The sequence below is a fragment of the Colobus angolensis genome, unplaced genomic scaffold, assembly GCF_000951035.1.
Source record: "Colobus angolensis palliatus isolate OR3802 unplaced genomic scaffold, Cang.pa_1.0 Scaffold109, whole genome shotgun sequence".
Lineage (NCBI taxonomy): Eukaryota > Metazoa > Chordata > Mammalia > Primates > Cercopithecidae > Colobus > Colobus angolensis.
The window spans coordinates 744,156-751,548 of record NW_012111919.1 but is presented as its reverse complement, the minus strand read 5'-3'; the positions used below and the strand labels follow the sequence as shown (position 1 = coordinate 751,548).

The 7,393-nt window shown below is 43.4% G+C and overlaps 1 long non-coding RNA gene across 1 annotated transcript; it reads left to right on the top strand.

Moving 5' to 3' along the window:
• Positions 1 to 4,380: 4,380 nt before the first annotated feature.
• LOC105517584 lies at positions 4,381 to 6,789 on the top strand. Its single transcript, XR_001002691.1, has 3 exons — positions 4,381 to 4,490; positions 5,369 to 5,550; positions 5,995 to 6,789. It is a non-coding gene; the product is annotated as an uncharacterized LOC105517584 (long non-coding RNA).
• The last annotated feature ends 604 nt before the right edge of the window (positions 6,790 to 7,393 follow it).

The following is a 7,393-nucleotide window of genomic DNA, read 5'->3' as shown; positions in this document are numbered from 1 at the left end:
CAGGAATATTAAGTATGATGTTTGCTGTTGCTTTCCAAGGTCGAAGCATCCTTCTACTCCTGATCAAATAGAAGGTTTATCTCAAATGGGCAGTCAACACTTTTTGGCAGTCCTACCACCTTTGTCTAGTATTCTTCCTTCAGTTTTAGAGACAGAGTCTCACTCTGTCGTCCAGGCTGTAGTGCAGTGGTGCTATCTTGGCTCATTGCAGCCTTGACCTCCTGGGCTCATGCAATCCTCTTGCTTCAGCCTCCCGAATAGCTAGGATGACACGTGCACCACCATGCTTGACTATTTTTAAAGCTTTTTTGTAGAGACAAATTGTTTTGTCTCTACAAAAAAAAGCCATCGTGCCTGCCCTTTGTCTGAAATTCTTGCTTTTCCATTCTCCCCATGACTATTTCATACCTTTTTCTCCTTCCTCGACTTCCTACAGCTCCATTCCCCCTACTCTTAGCCAATGATGGCCTTGACTAGGTGTCCCCCTTCCTATTAAAGCTCTTCCTCCTTCTACATGGGGTCTTGGTCATATCCTCCTTTCACCTACAAAGGAGCTTTCTACCTGTGCTTAGATAAATCCAGACACTTAACACTGGCATTGGCACATGTGCTCTGGTATTTATGATCTTTTTTTTTTTTTTTTGAGGCGGAGTTTCCCTCTTGTTGCCCAGTCTAGAGAGCAACGGTGATCTCGGCTTACCACAACCTCCACCTCTTGGGTTCAAGCGATTCTCCTGCCTCAGCCTCCTGAGTAGCTGGGATTACAGGCATGCGCCACCACATCTGGCTAATTTTGTATTTTTAGTAGAGATGGGGTTTCACCATGTTGGTCAGGCTGGTCTCCAACTGCCAACCTCAGGTGATCCACCCGCCTTGGCCTCCCAGAGTGCTGGGATTACAGGTGTGAGCCACCGTTCCCAACCATATTTATGATCTTAAGAGAAAGAACAGAAGGGCCGGGCGCGGTGGCTCAAGCCTGTAATCCCAGCACTTTGGGAGGCCGAGACGGGCGGATCACGAGGTCAGGAGATTGAGACCATCCTGGCTAATACGGTGAAACCCCGTCTCTACTAAAAAAATACAAAAAACTAGCCGGGCGAAGTGGCGGGCGCCTGTAGTCCCAGCTACTCGGGAGGCTGAGGCAGGAGAATGGCGTAAACCCGGGAGGCGGAGCTTGCAATGAGCTGAGATCTGGTCACTGCACTCCAGCCTGGGCGACAGAGCGAGACTCCATCTCAAAAAAAAAAAAAAAAAAAAGACAGGGGTGTTTCCTTGACCCCACATTCTCACTTCCCTGTACCTCCCATTTCTATTTCCCTTCATAGCTCTGCTTTTAAAATAGCCAGACTTAGGTCCACATACATTGCGTCTGATTCCTCCCTTCCTAGTGACCCTACAACCCACTCCAATCTGACTCCCCACAACCACTACCCCACTTCTAATTTGCTTGAACTACTCCTGTCAGGGTCACCAGCACCTTTTGTAGTGCCAAATCCAGTAGGTGGGTCTGTGTTCTTACTGTGTCTCAGAAGCATTTGACGCAGTGGGCCTCTTTCTCCTTGAAGCGTTCTGTTCCCTTGGCTTCCATGCCACTGTGCACTCTGGCAGTTCTGCTTAGTGTTCTTTACTGCTTGTGCTGCCTCCCTCCACTCCTTGATGTTGGACTTCCTTGACATTCTTTTCCTTTCTACCCCCTCCCTAGATGGTCTCATCTCCTCGGTGGCTCTAAATCCCACTGCGATTTACATTGACAGCTCTCAAATTTATGTATACCTGGATCTCTCCTCTAACCCCAGATACCTATATCTAACTGCCTTTCTATCTGAAGGCTCGTGGTTATGTTAAACTTAACACACCCAAAACTGAACTTCTGGTTACTCCCCTCCAGCCCCTTCATCCTCAGTTTGCCCATTTCAGCAAATGGCACAACTACCCACTCAGTTGTTCAAACCACAAGCCTGGGAGACCACCATCTCCAGTACAAATGCAGGTCCAGATAATTCTACTTCCAAACTGCTCCTTAATCACTCCATTTTCACCATCTCTGCTCCCACTACCCTAGTCCAAGCCACTAGCATCTCTCAAGAGCAACTGTGAGAGCCCCCATTCAGCTGCTAATCCACTTCCACTCTGTCCCTTTCCACTTCTTTCCTTACACAGCAGCTGGAATGACCTTCAACATCTCTATCCTGCTTAAAACTCTTCCCTGGCTTCTTATTACATTAGGATTAAATTCCGTCTCCTCATGTTGGCATTTCAAGACCCAACTACTAAATTTTTGATCCCAGTTCTTTTCCATGATTTCTCTAATTGGTTACTTTGCAGAACCACTTGTTCTTGGTTCATGGATTTCACATCTCTGTTACCTCTCTGAGATTATTATCCATTTTTCTCTCGAGATTTCTGTCTCTTTTCTCTATTAACTCAATTTCATCTGGTATTGGTTATTTTGTTTGTTGAGTTTGGTTCCTTTCTTTCATGGTATTGGCCTTCTTAAATTGTTGGGTGATCTTTAGTTGTGTTCATCTTCACATTTTCTGTGAATGCTATGTCTTGTTTATTTTTTAATTTTATTTATTTATTTTTGTTTGTGACGGAGTCTTGCTCTTGTCACCCAGGCTGGAGTACAATGATACGAGCTCAGCTCACTGCAGCCTCCACCTACTGGGTTCAAGCGATTCTCCTGCCTCAGCCTTCCAAGTAGCTGGGATTACAGGTGCCCGCCACCCTGCCCAGCTAATTTTTGTATTTTTAGTAGAGATGGATTTCTCCATGTTGGTCAGGCTGGTCTCGAACTCCTGACCTCAGGTGATTCACCCACCTCGGCCTTCCAAAGTGCTGGATTATAGGCATGAACCACCGCACCCAGCCCTATGTCTGTTTATTAAAGACTGCCTCCAGTGACTGGATTGCCAACTGGTGGTGGGGAGGGAGGGAGGTGTCAGTAGCTTCTCTCCTGGGTATGAGTCCTCCCTCTTTTAAATGTCACCAGTCTCCTGGACACTGCCCTGTTTCATTGGCTTATGTTCCCTAGCCTCACCCAAGGATGATCTTCTCTGCCGGCTGCCTGGCATAGGCCGTCTCTGGATTGTCTCACCTTCCCCACTTGCTCTTGCAGCTCTTCTAACACTTTGTGATTAGTTTATTGCATTAAATGCCTTCTGTTGAACTTGGTGTAGAGTCTCTTTGCTTGGCTGGATCTTGAATAACATTTCTGAAATGATTTTATCCTTCAAAATGTTATTTTTGTATTTTGTTTGTTTGTTCAACTTATCGAAGGTTCACTCATCTTGGTCCTTGGTTGTGATTATGGAGCAACTGTGCTGTTTTTTCTTTAACTTTCATTTTCACTAACTTATTATCTAATATTTCTTTTGTTCTGTCTTGTTGTGGTTTACTTTAATAACTCTCTAATACTTAATTTGAATGCTTAGCTCAGATATCTTTTAATGTTCTTGTTTTCTAATTGGTACACTTGAAGGCTATGCATTTTCCTCTAGTACTGTTTTGGCTGTATCTCACAGGTTTTGGGGTATGGGCTTTTTATTGTTATTCATTTCTAAATAGTCTAATTTCAATTAAGTTTCCTCTTCAACACAGGGTTAGTTAGAAGAAACTGGTTTTTATATTCATGGGTTTTTAATTTCCGATTAGAGAATTTGACTTTTTTGATTTCTACTTTTGGGAATGTTTTTAAGATTATTTTCTTTTTTGTTCTTGTTGGAACCAGGATATGAGCCAAAGACTCTGACTCCACAGCCCAGGTGCCTGACACTGGCACTGAGTTAGGCCACTCCTTACGCAGGTCTCAGCTTGGCCACTAATGAGGGCTGACCAACTGTCTTCACCTCGCTGGGCCTCAGGATAATCAAGACAAGGGAATTGTACTAGTCCCTCAGATTCTTTCCAGCTGTAAAAAACAAATAAGAAATCTAAAAACAAAATAATTGAGCTTCCAATCTAGGTGAGAAAGATCTAAGACTTGTACAAAGTCCTGCAAAGCCCAGAGGAGGACGGTCACCCATCTGTTTGGAAGGGATCAGGATTCGGGAAAGGCTTCATGGAAGAGTTAACATTTAAAATCAAATGCAGAGGATCATTCACTCATTCATTTAACAAATATTTATTTAGCACCTATTTGCCGTTTTCTAGTTGCTGAAGATAGCAGCAAAATAACGATATATCAGGTTGATGCAAAAGTAATTGTGGTTTTTGCCATAACTGCAATGACTTTTGCACCAACCTAATAAAAAGACAAAAATCCCTGTTCTGTGGAGTGTAGGCACATAGATATAGTTTAGTGATTTGACAGCTTACCTGACTCAGCCAAGCTGCGAGGCATCACCTATTTTCCACTGAACTTACCTTTCTTTTGCTCAGGCCCTTCCTCCCGTCAACATGGTCGGCGGAGACAAGCTTGGCTAAAGGAGATCCGAAAGCTTCAGAAGAGCACACACCTCTTGATAAGGAAGTACCCCTTCAGCCGCCTGGTGAGCTCTGGGAGCTTCCCACCAACCCCTATACCACCCTCCTTTTTAAAATTTTCCCAGGTATTAGGGACCCTACTGTGTCTTACCTAAATGACCAAGGGATCTCTTCTGTAACCTGGTAGGGGAATCTTTTCTGAAAACATGAGCCCTCCAAGAGCACCTTGTACTTCTTTGTGGAATTGATTTCTAACCCCTACTACCTTTTCAAAACTGTAGTTTTTGACTATATAAATAGGAACTCTCTCATTTGTCCACCCTTGGATTCCTTTTCCTATCCTGGGAGATTGCTTCCCATCACCAGTAAGAGATCTGCCAGTTCCTAAGCTCCCAGGAGTCAACACCGCTCCTAATTGGGTCCTAAGATTAAGGGCCAGGAAAAAATAATGGAAAGGAGGATTCACTGGAACTCATGGAGAGCATCATTGTCCCTTGAATCTCTCTTTTGTTACTCCCTACTCCTCCTCCTCCCCATCCCCACTCCTTCACAGGCAAGAGAAATATGTGTTCAATTCACTCGTGGTGTGGACTTCAATTGGCAAGCCCAGGCCCTATTGGCCCTACAAGAGGTAAGAAGGCGCCAAGGCACAATTGGGTGAGGGCTGAGTGGGAGAAAGAGGCAGCCTAGAATTCTCCAAGGCTGACTGGAGTGTCACATGCTGAATCTGACCTCCTGGAAAAGAACAACAAGGTAACCCCTGAGGGTTTGGAGGCTGGATTCTGTGTGGTGATAGCAGAATTCCCTGACAAAGTTCGGTCTCATTCTGTGAACAGTTTCCTACAGTCCTTTGTGCCCTGAGATTAAGTTTAGCCGGTCTGCAAGAAAAAGCAGCCCATGCCCCTTCATCGGTGTCTATCTTTTTTTCTCTTTCTGTCTCCAGGCAGCAGAAGCATTTCTAGTTCATCTCTTTGAAGATGCCTATCTCCTCACCTTACATGCCGGCCGAGTTACTCTCTTCCCAAAGGATGTGCAACTGGCCCGGAGGATCCGGGGCATTGAGGCGGGACTCGGCTGAGCTCCTGCTCCCAGTGTTTCTGTCAGTCTTTCCTGCTCAGCCAGAGGGTAAGCGCACCCACTTTTTCATGACTGGGGCTGGAATTTCTCAAGGAATTTCCTTTCTCCATCCTTAGTCCCTTGCCACCTCACCTTCCCTTTGTTCTCTAGTAAAGGTTTAATCTAGTTTTGACTACCTGGGACTATGTGGCTTGTGCCCTTTTGTACAGTGTTAGATAAAAGATATCCTTCTATTAAATAATGACCAGATGACCCCAATTTCTATTGGTTGTTATTGTTGTTGTTTTATTTTTATGAAACAGGGTCTCACTCTGTCACCGGTGGTGCCATCGTGGCTCGCTGCAACTCCTGCCTTGGCCTCCCAAAGTGTTGAGATTATAAGGATCAGATGACCTCATTTTGATTAAGAGAAAACTTTCTCTTTTTTGATTAAGAGGAAGTTTTCTTACTTTTGAAAATGGCTTGTTAGTAAGTGTGCTTCCTTAATTTCAGGGATGATACCAGGGACTCTCCGGAGCCATGACTAGATCCAATGGACTCTGCGATGCTGTCTGGACTTTGCTGTCTCTGAACAGTATGTGCATGTTGCTTTAAACTTTTTTTTTTTTTTTTGAGAAGGAGAAGACTGCGTGACTTTCCTCTGTAACACTGTAACAGAGGTAATATATGAGACAATCAACACCATTCCAAAGGCCTGAAAATAATTTTCAGATAAAGAGACTCCAAGGTTGACTTTAGTTTGTGAGTTACTCATGTGACTATTTGAGGATTTTGAAAACATCAGATTTGCTGTGGTATGGGAAAAAGGATATGTACTTATTATTTTAGATCTTTCTGTAGTATTTACATTTTTTACTATATGTACATTTGTACTTCCATTTTACACATAAGGGAAAAAATAAGAGGAGAGCACTTTGAGCAGTTGCCTGGAAGGCTGGGCATTTCCAGCATATAGTCCTCTACCCTTCAGAGTAGTCTCACCATTAGTGGCAGCATCAAGTAACTGAGTGGACTGTGCTTGTCAATACATGTGTAGCTTTTCAGAAACTTAATTGGGGATGAATAGAAAATCTGTAAGCTTTGATGTTCTGGTTCCTTCTAGTAAATTCCTGTCAAAATCAATTCAGAAATTCTAACTTGTAGAATTTAACATTTTACTCTTGTAAATCATAGAAGATGTATCTTATCAGTTCAGGATTTTAAAGTACTGTTTTGATGCCTTTACAGGTATTTTCGTAGTTTCTTTGTAGAGAGATAATAAAAATCAAAATAATTATTTAATGAAAATGGACTTACTGTTATAGCATAGAGATTATACTATACTTTTTGTACGTTAACAATAAGTTCTTTGTTTGCAAACAGCCACAATTTAAACAAGATAATTAAGGGAGGTGGTTTTGCTTCTGATGGAGTAGAGTATGACCAGATGAAAACCTTGCCCTTCTGTTGTAACTGAAAGCAATTTAAAAGATTTCCAGAGACATGGGAAGTGTCGCCCAAAGATATGAGATCTGTATGTGGTGAAAATGATTAGTGAGGGCAGACTACTAATAATGATGTGTCAGTCAACTGAGTTCAGAGACAGATTAAAGAGATGCACAAAGTTCTATTGTTTAATACTTTTTTTTTTTCCTGAGACGGAGTCTCTCTCTGTCGCCCAGGCTGGAGTGCAATAGCACGATCTCAGCTCACTGTAACCTCCGCCTCTTGGGTTCAAACGATTCTCCTGTCTCAGCCTCCCTAGTAGCTGGTATTACAGGCATCCACCATCATGCCTGGCTAATTTTTGTATTTTTGTAGAGACAGGGTTTCACCATGTTGGCCAGGCTGGTCTTGAACTCCTGACCTCAAGTGATCCACCCACCTCAGCCTCCCAAAGTGCTGGGATTAC